Below are 19,113 nucleotides of genomic sequence, written 5' to 3' on the forward strand. Positions count from 1 at the left end.
CTGTTTGTGAAGAAGAAGGATGGCAGTCTACGCATGTGTGTGGATTACCGACGCCTCAATGCTGTGACAGTCAAGAACAAGTACCCACTGCCACGCATTGATGTCTTGTTCGATCAGTTAGCCGAAGCAAAAGTGTTCTCCAAGATCGATCTTCGTTCTGGTTATCACCAAATAAAGATTCGACCCTGCGACATACCTAAGACAGCTTTCTCTACCAGATATGGACTGTACGAGTACCTAGTCATGTCCTTTGGACTCACCAATGCACCCGCCTATTTTCATGTACCTCATGAACTCGGTGTTTATGCCCGAGCTGGACAAGTTAGTAGTGGTGTTCATTGATGATATCCTAGTGTACTCGAAGAACGAAGAAGAGCATGCCGACCATCTTCATATAGTTCTCCAACGGCTAAGAGATCACCAACTTTATGCCAAGTTCTCCAAGTGTGAGTTCTGGTTGGATAGTGTCAAGTTTTTGGGATACACTATCTCCAAGGAAGGTATCGTCGTGGATCCCAGTAAGGTGCAAGAAGTCATGGAATGGAAGTCTCCTGCCTCAGTACACCAGATCAGAAGTTTCCTTGGATTGGCAGGTTACTATCGGCGTTTCATACCGGATTTCTCCAAGATAGCTAAGCCAATGACCGAGTTGTTGAAGAAAGAGGTCAAGTTTGTGTGGGACAGCAAGTGTGAAGGAGCCTTCAAGACCCTGAAGCACTTGCTGACCACAGCCCCAGTTTTGGCTCAGCCCGACCCCTCTAGGCCGTATGACGTATACTGTGATGCCTCTGGCACTGGACTTGGGTGTGTTCTTATGCAAGACAACAGAGTCATTGCCTATGCCTCACGGGCGTTACGACCTCATGAGCTAAGCTACCCGACCCATGACCTTGAGTTGGCAGCAGTAATACATGCCCTGAAGATCTGGAGGCACTACCTAATGGGAGCTCACTGCAACATCTACACCGACCACAAGAGCCTCAAGTACATCTTCACTCAAGCCGACCTCAACATGCGTCAAAGAAGATAGCTGGAGTTGATAAAGGATTATGAATTGGAAGTGCACTATCATCCCGGCAAAGCCAATGTGGTAGCCGATGCCCTCAGTCGCAAACCCCATTGCAACTGCTTGTTGTCAGCAGCCTTCACCAAGACTCTGTGCCACGAGATGGGAAGACTCAGTTTGGAGATTGTTTCTCAAGGAACCCTTGGTCACATCATCCTTGACTCAGTTTTGGAAGACCAAATCCGGTCAGCACAAGTAAAGGATAAGGAGATACAACGGATCATCGGTAAGATCTCAGTAAAGCATGAGGGATATAAGCAATTCCGTCAGGACAAAACGGGAGGTGTGCATTATGGAAACCGGCTAGTAGTACCCGCCGACCCCGAGTTGAGAAAGCAAATCCTAGATGAAGCCCATCTCTCCAAGTTCTCGATCCATCCTGGCAGCAATAAGGTGTACCATGACCTCCGTCAAACCTTTTGGTGGAGTGGAATGAAACCAAAGATAGCTCGGTATGTTTCAGAATGTAACACCTGCCAACGTGTTAAAGCCAGTCACTTAAAGGTAGCAGGTACCCTGCAAACGCTACCTATTCCCTCTTGGAAATGGGAAGACATCAGCATGGATTTCATAGTTGGATTGCCCCTTACGTCGCAACGATATGATTCCATCTGGGTTATAGTGGACCGCCTGACCAAGACAGCCCACTTCCTTCCTGTTCGTACCACCTACACCGTCAAGCAGTATGCAGAGTTGTACCTCGACCGTATAGTTTCCCTACATGGTGTACCCAAGACTATCATCTCTGATCGAGGAGTTCAGTTTGTGGCACGTTTTTGGGAGCAACTACAAGCGTCCATGGGCACCAAGCTCATCCGAAGCTCGACCTATCATCCTCAAACCGATGGCCAAACCGAGAGAGTCAACCAGATTCTTGAAGACATGTTAAGAGCTTGTGTTATCCACTATGATAAGAATTGGGACAAGTGTCTGCCCTTAGCAGAATTCTCCTACAATAACAGCTACCAGGCCAGTTTGAAGATGGCACCGTTCGAAGCCCTGTATGGCCGGAGATGCAGGACACCCCTGAACTAGTCCCAACCAGGGGAAAGACAGGTCTATGGCCCTGACTTAGTGGCAGAAGCCGAAGAGCAAGTGAAGGTAATTCAAGCTAATCTCAAGGCGGCCCAATCCCGACAGAAGAGTTACTCCGACCGGCGGAGAAGACCCCTGCAGTTCAACCTTGGTGATCATGTGTACCTTCGAGTCTACCCGACCAAAGGAGTGCAACGGTTTGGGATAAAAGGCAAGTTAGCTCCCCGCTATATTGGCCCTTATGAGATTGTGGAGATATGTGGACCCGTTGCTTACCGGATCCAACTCCCAGAACAGCTATCGGCCATACATGATGTTTTCCACGTGTCTCAACTGAAGAAATGTGTCCGAGTTCCAGCAGAGATCTTAGAGCAAGAACAGCTTCAGGTAGAGCCCGACCTGACCTACGCCGAGTACCCAGATCGAGTTCTTGACCAGAAGGAAAGGAACACCCGACGCCAAGTGGTAAGGATGTACAAGATCCTCTGGAGAAACCACACCGAAGATGAAGCAACATGGGAAACGGACGAGTATTTGAACAAGCGTTTCCCAGATTTTCTATCCCATCAAGGAGGTAAGGACAGCAACCCCCCCTTGATCTCTGAATCTCGGGACGAGATTCTTTTTAAGAGGGGTAGGCTGTAACGACCGACCCCTAAACCTTCCCAGCTAGTCTCGATCAGAGCCAGTGATCCTAGTCATCTACCTTGCTTTTTCCCGCACCGAGCGCTCAGCTAACAGGGATTTCATTTTGCCCATGAACCCTTATACCTCTTGCACTACATTTTTCAGAATCTTGCTCCAAACATAGCCAATTGCTACTGTTCAGACTTAGGAAAATTCAGCTTCAGTTACTTGGGCTGAAAAACTGCCAAAGTGTTGATTTTGAATCCCACTTTAGATTTGATTCCTTCACTATTCCTGATCAACAACACCCTACTAAACTTGTCCAAAGACGATAGTTCACTGCTGTTTAGATACCTTTGTCCACTTACTTGGAAAATTTGGCAGAAATTGATTTCCAAGTTGGATACTCATAATGTTTTTTTGAATTTCCTATTTTCGGACAGGGAATAGTACTCATTTTTTTCATTTTCAATTGCATTTCTTGAGGAGTTTAAGACTAGGATTAGTCTCCCACTTTATTCCCTTGAGTTCTAAACATTCTCAAGCCTCCATTCCATATTTTTGCTAAATTTTTCCGAATTTAAATTCCAAATTGCAAATTTTGGTCAAATTTGGATTGAATTTGACTTTGAGTCAATTTCTTTCCTTTTTCTCCACAAATCATCCTTGACCTTTCATTGACATCTTTAGGTTGTCAAAACATGAGATGTTACAGCCTCTCCCCCTTAATAGAATCTTGTCTCGAGATTCCAGACGTTAAACTCTCAGTTTGGAGAATGGAAAGGAAACTGCGTTAGATCAAATGTCTTTCTCTTTTCTGTATAAAGAGATTGGGGTGGTTGTTCAGTTCTAACTGTTTATCTGATTTCAACGGTTTCAAATAAGTCGGGTGTAACGACCGACCCCTAAACCTTCCCAGTTAGTCTCGATCAGAGCCAGTGATCCTAGTCATCTACCTTGCTTTTTCCCGCGCCGAGCGCTCAGCTATCCGCCCGGTCCCGACCCCTGAGATCCGACCCCCCCTCCGCTTCATTACCCTCCCGGCCCCGGCAAGCATAGCCCACCGTCGGATCCTGCTAATCTTCCTCAACCATCCGTTCTATCCACCGATGGACCCGCAAGATCTTTTTCCAGATCCCCCGCGACAGCCGCACTCGAGTTGCATGCCCGCTTCAGAGCCTTCCTGCCACGTGGCTCGTCTTCTCCGACGCCGTCGCTCAGTTTTGTCTCTGGCAAGGGACCAAGTGGGTTCTCGTGCCCCCTTCCCCAATGGCAGCGGAAGCCCCTCTGCACCCCTTTCTGCAGAGCCTCGCCTCCCGCGCCCATCATCACGCCGCCAGATCCCGGCCCCAGAGCCCGATGTCGCCCGTCTTTTCCGTCCCTTCAGCCACAGTCGCGCCGCCCGGTCTCCGCTACACGACGATTCCTCCACCGCCAATCCCGACCGCGGCCGCGACAGCTCCTTTCCCCCGCCCTGTCAGAAGCCGCCCGACAATCTGTTGTTCCGCGCTCTTGCCCGCGCGCCCGCGTCTGCCTGTCTTCTCACCTGTGCGCCCTCGATTCTAGCGCCGTTAAACCGGTCGCTTCTATCAAATCTTCCGCACGGCGACGCCCGCTTTCCGCCAAATCTCAACCACCAGTCTACCCGCTCCTACGCCGCCCTTACGGCAGAACGCAAGTTCTGCACCCCTGCCCTCTTCGCTCAATCGCCACCCCGGCAGAGCACTCCATTGCTTCTCCCCGGCCTTCGCGCCGCTCCCCTTCTCTCTCTCCCGCGCCGCTTCCTTTCCTCTATTCCAGCAGCTATAAAAGGAATGCCCCCGTCACCGGAGTTTCCTCCGCCTTTGTTGCCTTCAGCCTTCTCTCGCTCCCTGCTTAAGCTCCTAGCGCCACCCACCAAGTTCTTGAGGAGTTCTTCTCTCAGATTCTCTCTCAGTTTTCTACAAGTCACCCAGCAGTTTGCTCCTCTAAGCTGCATGAAAGCTCTCTTGTGATCCGCAAGAAGCAGCGCCGCCGCCGGAGCATTGCCGGTCTTAGCTTCTGTTCAAACCTTAGTCCCTCCGCCCAAGTCTGCCTCTTCCCGACCCCAAGTTTTCCTTTCAGGAAGAAGGTGAGTTGCCGACCCCAGTCCGCCTCGCCCGACCCCTCCTATCCGCCCGACCCCGGTTTCATCTCGCCCGACCTTGTCTGTTCCGCCGACCCTTATCCGCCTCGCCCGAGGGTTCGGCTGTGGTCTTTTTCTTCAACCCGAGGGTGTATGTGTAAAACTGGGGAACCCTTCAGGGCTTGCGTCTAAGGACCCCCAGTATATCACATCCTCTGGTTCAAGGATCAGATCATGAGTTCCTTTCCTACCCTTACCTCTTGATCATCATCAGCTCTCTTGAACCACCATAACCTCCTGCTCCTTGTCGCGAGTTTCTGGGCTCAGGCGAGGCAGTGTTGCTGTTGAAATAACCGTCTATGCTAACCCTTGCATTGCATTCGTGTAGAGCTGCATCTCGCCGACGGCTTCTACGAGCTACACCCGGCGCCGGAAGAAGAAGGTGTAGCCGAGCTCCTACCCGCTAAAGCCGAAGTTGCCCCAGAAGTCAAGCAGTTTCCGACCTCTTTGCTTGAAGGCAAGCCCCGGTTGCATGAACATCCTAGGTGTTTTACCAGACTTGCGCATGCCTTCTGTAACATGTTTGTGCATTTACGTATAGGAGTTGTGTGAAACCCTAGATGCATGACTTAGTTATCCCCATGATCTGAGCACTAGCTGTTGGACCGTGTAGTCGCCTTGCTTAACTAGGAGACGGTAAAAGTCGAGTGATCTCCTGTCACTTGCGAGTTGTAGGAGTTGGATGTCTATCTTTCTGTTACAACTATAAGGACGATGGACGGGGCAGGGTTTTGGTAACTCTTTGGTGGTCGGATGGTTGCCCCATCTGTCTATGAAAATCTTGCTAAGGCCCGACAGTGGTGGTGTTCGTGATCAAGTGTTTGAAAGTACTAGCCTCATACTTAGTATGGGATGAGGAAGCCTAGTACCTGATTGAACCTAGACGTGAGCGGTCGCCCCATTGTTCTTGGAACGGAGTTTCCCCTGCTGGTTGTCGCACGTGGTGGCAAGCGTGGTCACAGAACGGCAGAGGCCGGGTCTGTGGAACCTTGCACCAAAGGAAATGGGCCCGACACGGGTTAGGGGATTGATGGGGAAGGCCGACACAGGAAGCGACCTCCGGGTGCGCGGATGTCATGAGGCTAGGTTCACCATGCATGGTTAAAGAACTCGAATCGATTCGTCTGCCTCTCACAGTTTGAGATTGCTTGATCGCTATGTCACCCTGAGTAAATGAGGAACCTGATGATGACATGTTTATTGATGTATCTATACCTCTTGTTTGGTTCTATGAATGCTTAGAATAGGTGGCACAACCTAGACTGGTAAATGAACCTAGAACCGGAGCTAAAACTTGAAAATAGGGTTACTTAGTGCTTTTGGCAAATAAACCCCTCAGCCAAACAGCCCTGCATGTCTTGAAGGAGGAGTAGTTTTACTCCTATCGGTTAAGTCTTGTTGAGCTTAGTAGCTCAGCCTTGTTGTGGCTCCTGTTTTTCAGGTGAGGTTGCTGCTTCCGACCTCTTTCTTGCTGGCGCTTGGCGGCCCCAGCTTCCGCCAGGCTGGACGGTCGAGTGGGATCCTTCCTCGGACGGCGAGGAGAGGAACCAGTGATGTCCCGGTTGGCCTCACCAGGGATGTCCGACCCCGACGAAGTCTTCCGCTAGTGTTTTTCTCTGTTGCTTCTTTTGAACCTTGTAAAACCTTGATGTTGGATTTTATGGCCGAGCTAAATGGGTAAAACTTGTTTAACTCAGTGGACTCGTTGTATTCTCTGTAACCACTCACCTTCGGGTGGGTTTGCTAAACTCGATCCTGTTTAAGTGGTTAAATCGGATGGAATCCGACGGCACTTCGTATTAACTCGGTTCAGGCAGGAGTGTCGCATGTTAGGCGGCTTAACCCTGCTTAATCAAGCTAATCCGAGGTGGTTCCGCCACAGCGGGATACTTGGATTCTAATTCTTCAGCCTGTTCCCAAGTGGCCTCATCTAGAGTATGATTTTTCCATTGCACCTTGTAAAACTTGATACTTCGGGTTCGCGTATCCCTTGTCTTTTGATCTAGAATTTTAATAGGCCTCTCTTCATACGTCAGGTCTGGTTCTAGCTCAACTTCTGGATCTTCTAAAATCTCTTCTAGAACTCTTAGGCATTTCTTAAGCTGGGATACATAAAACTCATCATGTATAGAGGTAAGTTGGTCTGGCAATGAAAGCTTGTATGCGACCGAACCTTTTCGTTCCAGAATCTCATAAGGACTAATATATCTTGGAGCTAATTTACCTTTTACTCCAAAACGTTGCACTCCCTTCATCGGAGATACCTTTAGATATACGAAGTCCCCAACATGAAACTCTAAAGACCGTCTCCTTTTATCCGAGTAACTCTTTTGTCGAGACTGGGCTATTGCAAGATGTTTACGAATTTTTTGGACCATTTCTTCAGTTTCCATAACCAAATCTGACCCCAAATGTGTCCTTTCTCCTACTTCCGACCAATTCAAAGGTGTTCAACACCTTCGACCATACAAAGCTTCGAAAGGTGCCATCTTAATACTAGCTTGGTAGCTATTATTATAGGAGAACTCAGCTAGGGGCAAACATTCGTTCCATAGCTTTGAGAAGGTAAGGACACAAGCTCTTAGCATGTCTTCCAAGATTTGGTTGACTCTTTCTGTTTGTCCCCCTGTTTGAGGATGGTAGGCAGAGTTTCTAATCAGAGCAGTTCCCATATCTTTATGCAGTTGTTCCCAAAATCTGGAAACACACTGAGAGCCTCAATCGGAAATAATTTTCTTTGGTACCCCATGCAGGGATACAATCCGGGCCATATAGATCTTTGCATAAGTTGGTACTTGATATGTGGTTTTGACGGGAATGAAATGGGCTGACTTATTGATCAACAATAACCCATATGGAAACATACCCTTTTGAAGTAGTAGGTAACCCGACTATGAAGTCCATGGAAATGTCTACCCATTTCCAAACAGGAATTGCTGAAGGCTAAAGCAAACTAGCAGATTTTTGAAGGATTTGTTTAACTCTTCGGCAGTTATCGCATTCGGCTACATATCTTGCAATTTCTGGTTTCATCATGGCCCACCAAAATCTCTGCTTCAAATCTTGATACATTTTGTTACTCCCAGGATGAATAGCGAACTTAGACAGGTTTGCTTCATTCAGAATTGTCTTTCTTAAATTCTCATCTTTGGGAACTACAATCCTATTCTTGAAATATAGTCCTCCATCCTTCTCTTGAGTGAATCCAGAAATTTTACCTTCCGTTTTCTGTTTATGAAGCATCTTTACCCATGGATCCTCCTTCTAGGCTGTTATAATTCTTTGTTTCAGGGTGTCTTGCAAGATAATGTTCTGGAGAGTACCTTGTGTTACTATTTCCAAACTTAAATCTTCTAATTATTCGCACAAGGTCTTAAGGCTAGATTGAATAGTGGTGCAATGGCATTGGGCCTTCCTGCTCAAAGCATTGGCCACCACATTAGCCTTACCTGGATGGTAATGGATTTCTAACTTATAATCTTTAATTAGTTCGAACCACCGTCTCTGCCTCATATTCAAGTCCATTTGAGTGAAAATGTACTTTAAACTCTTGTGGTCTGTAAAGATACGACAGTCACTACCTAGAAGGTAGTGTCGCCATATCTTTAATGCATGAACCACAGCAGCAAGCTCCAAATCATGGGTAGGGTAATGTTCTTCATGCCGCTTCAGTTGTCGAGAAGCATAAGCAATAACCCTTCCTTCTTGAATAAGAACACATCCTATCCCTGTTTCTGAGGCATCATAGTACACATCAAAGGGTTTTTCCAAGTCGGGTTGAGCCAATACTGGTGCTGTAGTTAATAGCTTCTTCAACATTTGGAATGATTCTTCGCATTCGAAGCTCCATTCAAAATTCACTTCTTTCTTTAATAATTTCGTGATTGGCTTGGAAATTTTTGAGAAGTTAGGAATAAACCTACGGTAATATCCGGCCATCCCTAAGAAACTTCTCACTTCATGAACAGATGTTGGTGGCTTCCAATCCAATATGTCCTTGACCTTTCCGGGATCCACCTCAATTCCTTTTTCGGACAAAACGTGTCCAAGGAATGAAACTTTCTTCAACCAAAAGTCACATTTACTAAACTTGGCATATAACTGGGTTCCCGGAGTCTATTTAGAACAATACACAGATGCTGCACATGTTCCTCCTCATTTTTAGAGAAGACTAGGATATCATCAATAAAGACTACCACAAATTTGTCTAACTCTGGCATAAATACCGAGTTCATGAGGTACATAAAATGCGCTGGGGCATTTGTCAACCCAAAGGACATGACCAAATATTCATATAACCCGTATCTGGTTGAGAAGGTTGTTTTAGGTATGTCTTCGGGCTTTATTTTAATCTGATGATATCCTGACCGAAGGTCAATTTTTGAAGAGACCTTGGCTCCAGCTAACTGGTCGAACAACAAGTCAATCCGTGGCAACGGATACTTGTTCTTAATGGTTACCGCATTCAAGGGGCGGTAATCCACACACAACCTCAATGTGCCATCTTTCTTTTGAACAAAGAGTGCTGGGCAGCCCCACGGCGAAGTACTAGGTCGAACAAAACCTTTATCTAGTAATTCTTGGAGTTGAATTTTCAATTCTGCTAACTCCTTAGGTGGCATTCGGTATGGTCTTCTTGAAATGGGGATAGTGCCAGGCTCTAGCTCAATAGTAAACTCTACCGCTCTATCCGGCGGTAACCCAGGAAGATCTTCAGGAAATACATCTACAAACTCATTAACCAAGGAATAGATTCTAGAGTCACTGCTCTAGTCTTTTTTAACCATCTGGTCCAGACAAGGACGAGCGGGTAATTGGAGTTTGAAAGGGTGTCCTCGGGTATCCCTCATACTAACGATCCGGTTATCCACATCAATATGAACTTTATGTTCTTTCATCCAATTTACCCCCAAAATGATATCTATTCCTCGATCTTCCAAAATTAAAGGATATGCACCCACCTTATTTCCTTCTAAATTCAGAATCACATTGCGAGCTACTTGATTTGTATTTTGAGTAGCTCCAGTGGCTTGGATAGCGTATTTGGTGTTTAAGGTGTGTACTTCTAGTTGGTGCTGCTTAACAAAATCTCTACTTATGAAAGTATGTGATGCACCCAAATCGAATAGAACCAGGGTAGGGTAATCATTGACGAGGAACGTATCTGCCAGAATAGGCTCGCCCTCTGGAATCTCTTCCACATTCATGTAATGCGCTTGCCCAGTCTTGGTGTTCAGAAACTTGTGCCGAACAAATTTTTGACCAATGCCTTGGTCAGAGATTTGAGCTTTCATGTTCACGTTTCCCCCAACCTTGGGAAAACGGCAATCTCGGGCAAAGTGTCCTGGCTTCCCACAGTTAAAACAAACTTGCAGGTTCCCCAGGGGAGTAGGACTACGAAACCCAGAAGGTGACACACTTACAGGGCGAGGACTATTTGTAGGATTTCTAACATTCCAGGGCTGAAGTGGTCTCTGTTGGAATGAAGGTCGATATGCAGGTCGAGGAGGTCCTCGATATACAACCTTCATTCTCTGCGGGGCATTCCCGAATGTCCCAAAGGAAATATTCTTTCTTTTCAAAGATTCTTCTTTCTTCAAGGCTTCATCTAGAATTCTCATCTTCTCTTCCGCGATAATGGCCACGCTTACCGCAGAACTATAGTCAGCAAAGGTGCAGGTGGACAGCTTCTCCTGCATCTGTGCGTTGAGTCCCCGGAGGTAACAGTCCCTCTTCTTGGACTCCATGTTAACATGTTCTGGAGCATACTGAGCTAAGTGATCAAATTCATTTGTATATTCCAGAATACTGCGACTCCCCTGCTGAAGCCTCAGAAACTGCTCCAGCTTCATTCGCAGAATTCCCCCGGTACGAACTATGTACGAAATGCTTCCTAAAAATTTTCCCAGGTGATCTCCCTTCCCACAGGTTGTCTTGCCAGGTAACTAGTCCACCAGGTTCTGGCGGGATCCTGGAGTTGGAGTCCGGCAAATTCTGCTTTCTGAGTGGTGGTGCATAGCGGAATCACTCGGAACTTCTGTTCCATAGTCTGAAGCCATTCGTTTGCCTCCAACGGGTGCTCGGCCTTCAAAAACACCGGAGGACGGCTCTCTAGAAACTGGGTGTAGGTTACACCACGTTCCGGATCCCGTCTACCCCCACCATTCCCGGTATTCTGTACAATCATTTGAAGCAGCCGGGCTTGCTCGGCTCCCGAGTTCATGAGACTGGCTATAGCATCAGCCAGTGTCGGGGCCCTGGGCAGACTCTCCTCATGGCCCCCTGACCCCAAAGCACGAGGGCCTCTTGGATCCGTCATTCTGCCAAAATTGATTAGAGTATTAATATCTAAGCAATAATTTTCCACCCGTTTCATAAACACGCTTGCTTTTCACACATAACAACACAACTATTGTAGTCACACACAAACCATACTTATGTACATCATTATTTATATTACATGAACTCAAGTTCAATTTTACAGAACAACCCCACTACCGTCATCTCATCGTTCTTATCCTACATAATTTCACAACAACATCCTCTTGTCATGGTCTCCCTTCAGCCATCATATGGATAAATGCCCAATTCTGTAGCATTTATCCCTAGCCTTGCCATAGCGGCCTGTAGTATGTCTTGATCCACTGTCATTAGGGTTTGTCCTGGAGGAGCAACAGGTGGAGGCTGATTGGCCGAGTTCTCACTGCCTGACTCTGGTCCTGGGTCACTTGACGTATATGAAGAATATGATGCAGAGGTACTGACACCAGAATTCCCTTCAATCTCTTCTGGTTCCTCTTCTTCTTCTTCTTCTTCTCCCTCGCCCTCATGCTCGGCTTCTTCCCATTGTTCCATAGGACCATAACCTTGTGGGTCAAACCTGTCAGCATTTGCATTGGCCTATGCAAATTGATGATTTTCCATTGGAGCTTCTCCCAAATTATCTTCCATATCAACATCAAATCCTTCTAGGTTCTCATGGGCATACAGGTCAATTTTGGGAGCTGTGGGTGGAGCTATGTTAGCCTCGACACCTACAACATCCACAAACTGATCTCCCTCATCCGGGGCTGGTGGTTGTGGCTCTTCTGGGGGTGGAGGTGGTGGAACATTTACCATGTTTTGAGCAGGTACCTGAGCATGCATTTCTTCTAATGCCAGTCGGAGAGATAATATTTCATCTAGCTGCTGAAACCTTTCTGCCTCAAGTCTATTAACATTTGATTCAGCTGCTTCTCATTTCCTCTCCGACGTATTCCTACTAGCGTCCATATATTCCTTCATGGTTCTGAGCTTCTCTTCATATTCATCTATTCTTTTAGACTGCTTTCTCATAATCCTTTCCATATCATGTTCCCGGTCTAATGCCGCCTTCTTGCATAATTCTTTATCATGTTTAGCACCCCGTACCTCCATCTTGGCATCTTCATTGTTCTTCCTTTGATTATAATATTCTCATATACATGATTGCTAAAGATTATACATAGCCGTCATATAGTCTAAGGCAGCTGCAACTAGGACATCGTGCTCCATACGAGATGAATTCTTCAATGCCTTAATCCTTCTTCTCCAAATACCGTCAACCTGATGTTTTATGGGATAGAATCGAGCAGAACTCGACCCTATTTCCACCTTATTTTTTTCACACAACTCCGTGAGGGCGGTCATGGCTGCCCTTTCAATAGTGTCATTGAACTCAAAACCCTGCTCCATGACTTCCTCAAGACGCCAGTTAGGATTTGTATCTTCATCTGGAATATGGATGTAAACAGTGCAACACTGCTTATGGCATGTGTCCTCCTTCCTCCAGTAATATTCAGGAGGGTTATGAAATCCCAACTCCTGAAGTGTTTTCCACAACAGCTGTGTGAATCTAGGTTTGTCCAGATAGTGCCCCCCGGTCTATCCATCTTGATCAGTATACCCCTCTTGGAACATCTGACAAAAGAAGTGGGTTAGGTCTAACAGCACTCACCAAACCCAAAAGTTTTTAAAACATGTTATGCAATATGATGCAACGATTCCTACGTACTTTTAGACTCATATACACACTCGTAGGAAAATTGGTGCCATCGTAATCTCTCCCTAACAATATACTATCGAATACTAGCGACACGCAGCAAACAGTTAGCATCTGCAAAACAATCAGCTAATTAATGCTACTGCCACCTAAGACTCACATTTTCTTTATTTAAAATAGAGTCTCAATATTTAAATAGTAATATCTGTTGCTTATCCCAACCTATGGCTCTGATACTAGTTGTGGCGGAACCGCCCAACTTAAACTGGTTTAAGTGCGCCTAATCGCTGTCAGAACAACACTTATCCGAAACGCACCTAAAACAGCATAAGTCCAGTAGTCCGTCAAGTGTCCCTAGGACTCCTCGAAAGATCCACGACGTGTCTCATAGCCGTACACCAGGATCGCTTCCTCGATGGGAAGGCATCAACAAACATTACATTTTTACATATATACCGGGGTATGAACTATTACAGACCATAGTTTGAATCAAACTTAGTAATGCAGATTAGAGCAGTGCTAAGAGTTTAAACCATAAACTGGTCCAAGTGAAAGAAAAACATCTAAGTTTTATTTCTAGGGTATTACGAGACTCGTAAAAAAATACCCTAGTTCTTCGAGGCTTCTTCCTCGGCGAACTCCTGCTGTGGCTCTGAAATAGGAACGAAGGATTCCCCTGAGTACGGGGTACTCAGCAAGACTGACCCGACTAACCAATATAATAGCTTTTCCAGAACTGAATGATAGCTATTTAGTGTACTAGCTGACTCACATTTTGCCAAAAGAGCTTACTAAAAGTGAAACCTTAACTTTGTCTCTTAATTCAAATTGAGTGGTTACCTAACCAGTCTAGATGACGAAAAGAAATACCTTTGCAATCAGTAGGAAATCAAGTCATACCACATATTAATTTTGGAAAGACATTACATTCATGAGATTACACTACGATGCTTAACAGTGATCAAGTGCATTCATAACTGAGAATTGCGGCGATCTGGATCAATTTACATCCTGCAGGAGAGCACCCTGACCACCAGCTACGTACAACTGTCCAGGTTGTACATAATGACCCTTCGATTAGCGTACCCAAAGATTGGGAATAAGACTACCCGAACCCAGGGATGCACCCCCACATGGGACCCCACATCTGGCCCGATCTCCATGTGAGTTTCAGGCTACGCCCCTGCCATTCTCCAGCACGTCAAGCACGGGTACGACATATTCCCGATCAGAGAGTCTACTAACCTACCGGGCTTTACTGGTCCCATACCCAGTAAGCAACCAGGTGATATTCACTTGATCAAAGGTTAAGACAACGATTGGGCCTTAACCAAATTAATCTAGTAGACAGAACAAACATCTCTAGCTTCTGTCGGCTTTTCAAATTTCCAGGCTAGCTTTCCTTAACTAATAGGTATGACTCAACAATTTATCTTAGAGCTAAGTAACCAAATTACTTAAAGTATCTAAGCATTGCGAAGCAAGGATTAATTACTAATTATTGAACAAGTGGCAAAGATGTCCTTAAAACCAGGTAAGGTCATGCACAAGAATAGGTTTCAATCAACTCCTAGACTTAGTGCATTCATCTGAAAAATAACCAATAATTGGACACATGAAATAATAATTTTCAAATAGATAGGTATAGATGCACCGGGGCTTGCTTTGATCTGTAAAAAATGTTAGCGTTGTCCGACGGATTGGCTTCACAGGGGATCAATTCAACGATCTCCTCAAACTCCGAAGGTCCTTCAGATAATTCCAAGAATTCCCCTTCTGGTGCTTCGGTGTCTACGATATAGTCCATGCAGGGGTTAGCGATGCAATTTTTTTTTGAATACAAGACTATACAACTTTCCTTCATGATAAAGTTGCAAGCCAACAAGTGACTACACAGCTTATCATAATAAAGTTGCAAGCCAACACATAATTACCCAAAAGATTAACCCATCATTTTTATTTCCTTTACGAACCCTACCTTAGGCCTTTTCTTTTATTTTTAGGAAACATTATAAACATTTTCTAATCTCAAAACCTAACTCCTATGGGTTAACAACAATTTGTGAATAAGAAAATATTATTCAATATTTTATGCAGTTAATAAAGGTTAAGTATTTATTTAAATACCATAATGAAAAGGTATTAAACAAATACCTAAGTTTTATTATTTTTCCTATGGTATAATAATTTTAATGCATAAAGGAAAATAAAACAATCCTAACAAAATTAGTTTCACTAATTTTGGACACTCCTAGAAATTCTTGTGATTTAAATGGTGAAAATCAAATTTACACTAATTATCTAATAAAAAGAAAACCTAAGATTTATCCTAAAACCCCGGCCCAACTTTTCTCACTCGCCTCCTCTCTACCCTCTCTCACTCGCGTTGGGCCCGCAGCACTGGTCCACCTACTCCCCCTCTCTACCTTACTCACCAGCCCACCTCTCTCACTGCCGGGCCTGCTGGGCCGACTCTACTTCCCCCCTTCCTATTCTTCTTGTCGGCCCACCGGCCCACCTTACTCCCTTTCCTCCGCCCTGGCGCCTTGGCCTGCTGGACCGGCCCACGTCCTTCTCCTTCACCCGCCGGCCGTCCTACCCTTTCCCCCTCTCCTTCTGACACGTGGGCCCCCGGCGCCAGCTCCTTCTCCTTCCTCACGCAAAAACATGGCGCAGCAGGGGGCGGCGCGGCTCGATGGCCAGTGCCCCACCGGCGACGATGCCGGGTTGGGGAGGCATCCCCAAGCCACAGCGCACCCGTGGGCGGCGGCGGCTCCCCGGGAGACGGCCGGAGCTAGCCTCTCCACGGCGGCGGGCGGCTTGACTGGCGGCCGGCCGTGGCCAAGCACGACAACGGCACCACTCGGCCCTTTAACTACCCCTACGGCTTCCTTGTGACCTATGGACTTACCCATGGCTTACCACGACAAGGGAAAGTGGCGGCAAGGAAGAGCTCACCGTGAGCAAGGAGCTTGGTGGCGGCGGACGGAAACAGCGGCGGCTAAGAGCTCACCGGCGGGGAAGTTGGACAACAAGTAGGCACAGTGGTGAGGAAGGTGTTGGTGGGGATGTGGGTGAAAGGAATCGAGGCGGGAGGCGGTGAAACGGTGGAATTTTGCCCGGCGGTAGGAGCTCGGCTTCGCTCTACTTACGGCGATAAAAAGCAACACGGTAAAGAGCGACGGCGAGAGCGGTAGATATGCGAAATTTTCACCGCACGCATGGGTGACACCGTGGCCTAGTCGTAGGCTTGCGTCGATGAGGAGGTGGATGACGGGCGACGTTGGATGACGGGCGACGTTGCCGGCGGCGACACGTCTCTGCCATGTTGTTCTGCTCGCTTCCCTCCCCTTTCTTTTACTCCAAAACTTCAGACCTTCAACACAGTCGATTTTGAATCCTACGGTCCCAAAGTCCTTTAGGAAAACTTGGAGATAAACTCAAACCCTTCAATTGATATATTGGCTTTCACCCGAGATAAACATCCCAAAGTCAAAATTTTTGAGCTTCTATCTCGGGCAAACTGAAATGTTCTGAATCTTGCTCCAAACATAGCCAATTGCTACTGTTCAAACTTAGGAAAATTCAGCTTCAGTTACTTGGGCTGAAAAACTGCCAAAGTGTTGATTTTGAATCCCACTTTAGATTTGATTCCTTCACTATTCCTGATCAACAACACCCTACTAAACTTGTCCAAAGATCATATTTCACTACTGTTCAGATACCTTTGTCCACTTACTTGGAAAATTTGGCAGAAATTGATTTCCAAGTTGGATACTCATAATGTTTTTCTAAATTTCCTATTTTCGGACAGATAATAGTACTCATTTTTTTTCGTTTTCAATTGCATTTCCTGAGGAGTTTAATACTAGGATTAGTCTCCCACTTTATTCCCTTGAGTTCTAAACATTCTCAAGCCTCCATTCCATATTTTTGCTAAATTTTCCAAATTTAAATTCCAAATTGCAAATTTTGGTCAAATTTGGCTTGAATTTGACTTTGAGTCAATTTTTTTTCCTTTTTCTCCACAAATCATCCTTGACCTTTTATTGACATCTTTAGGTTGTCCAAACATGAGGTGTTACAGAAACCCCAGTGCAGGAGGTGGAGGTTCAAGTTCGTGGAAGTCGAGGCCCCAGCAGACTACAACACCGGAGGGCGCCAAGATGATCGTCTGTACTTTTGCCGATAGCCCGGTCACAAGTTGTATGAATGTCCGCATAAGGTTCCGGCATGAGGACAGAACTGCACAGGGAAGTACCAGACGCCAGTTAAGACACCTGCACTAGGAGGACAGCCATAGAGGAACCCGACAAGGATAGCTCTGCCACCTACTCGAGGCTGCTTGAACCACTTGACAGCTGAGGATGCAGCAGCAGCTCCAGACATCGCACTCGGTGAGTTTTTAGTTGATACAGTTAAAGCTACAGTTCTGTTTGATACTGGTGCCAAGTTTTCCTATGTTTCAACCAAGTTTGTGGAAGAATGGTCTCTCCCCACTACACCTCAACCAAGGCCTATTATCACAAGTTCTCCCCTAGGAGAGGTCAAGGGCACCCTAGAGTGCAAGGCAGTACCATTGATGATTGAGAAGCAGTGGTTCCTAGTAGACTTTACTGTGTTGGAGTCTTCAGGCATTGATGTGATTCTAGAAATGGATTGGATGGTGAAACACAAGGGATTGGTCTCATGCAACCCCCGCTTCGTCAGATTGGAGCACCCGAGTAGAGTTCAAGTGCAGTTTGAGCCATCGTACCCCAAGACAGCCCCGATGTTGTGTAGCTTGGACTCCAAGACGCTTGAGGAGGTACCCGTGGTGTGTGAGTTCCCTGACGTGTTTCCAGAAGAGTTGATAGAACTACCACCGGATCGGGACGTGTAGTTCGTGATTGACCTGATACCCGGTGTAGGACCCCTAGCACAGTGACTGTACATCTCGAAGACATCTTTCACTACTTGGTACCAGTTGTACGAGTTCACCATGGTCTCTTTCGGCTTGACCAACGCACCTACTTACTTCATGAACGTGATGAACAAGATCTTTATGGAGGAGTTGGATAAGTTTGTGGTGGTGTTCATTGATGACATTTTGATCTACTCGGAGACCGCTGAGGAGCACGAGGAGCACCTTCGAATCATGCTAGAAAGGTTACGACAACATCAACTATATGCTAAGTTCAACAAGTGGGAGTTCTGGATGGAGGAAGTTGCCTTGCTAGGTCACGTGTTGTCAGCAAAGGGAGTAGCCATTGACCCAGCCAAGATTGAAGCAGTGACAGAGTGGGAGCAGCCTCGCCATGTGTCTGAAATCAGAAGCTTTCTTGGTTTGGCAGGGTACTACAGGAGGTTTATTGAGAACTTCTCCAAGATAGCTAAGTCAATGACCAAACTGCTGAAGAACAACGTGAAGTTTGAGTGATCTGAAGCTTGCGAGAAGAGTTTTCAGGAGCATAAGTCGAAGCTTACTACTACCCCGGTGTTGACTTTGCCCGATATCAAGAAGGACTTTGTGGTGTACTGTGATGCTTCCAAGTAAGATTTGGGTTGTGTGCTGATGCAGGAAGGGAAGGTAGTGGCCTATGCGCCAAGGCAGCTGAAGAAGCATGAGGTGAACTAGCCAACACATGACTTGGAGTTGGCAGCTGTTGTACATGCTCTCAAGATTTGGAGGCACTACTTGATCAGCAACAAGTGTGATATCTACACCGATCACAAGAGCTTGAAGTACTTCTTCACTCAGTTCGAGCTGAACAAGAGATAGAGGAGATGGTTGGAGCTCATCAAGGACTACGAGTTGGAGATCCACTACCACCCCGGAAAAGCCAACGTCGTGGTTGACGCTCTGAGCAGGAAATCCTACTACAACAACCTTATGGTGAAAGAGGAGCAACCTGATCTGTGTGAGGAAATGGAGAAGCTTAAGCTGGAGATAGTTGAGTAGGTACTTCTTTGTGAGTTGCAAGTGACATATGACTTGGAAGATTTGATCAGAAAGGCACAGGAATAGTGTTCGGAGATTGGGTCGCTCCGGGAGCAAATGAAGAAGGGCAAGGCAACTAATCACAGGATGGATGACAAAGGCACTGTTTGGCTGAAGGATAGAATCTGTGTGCCTAAGGATCAAGCAATTAGTGAGTCTATTCTGAAAGAAGCCCACGACTTGAGGTACTCTATTCACCCAGGATGCACCAAGATGTACCA

The sequence above is a fragment of the Setaria italica genome, chromosome VII (genome assembly GCF_000263155.2).
Source record: "Setaria italica strain Yugu1 chromosome VII, Setaria_italica_v2.0, whole genome shotgun sequence".
Taxonomy (NCBI): domain Eukaryota; kingdom Viridiplantae; phylum Streptophyta; class Magnoliopsida; order Poales; family Poaceae; genus Setaria; species Setaria italica.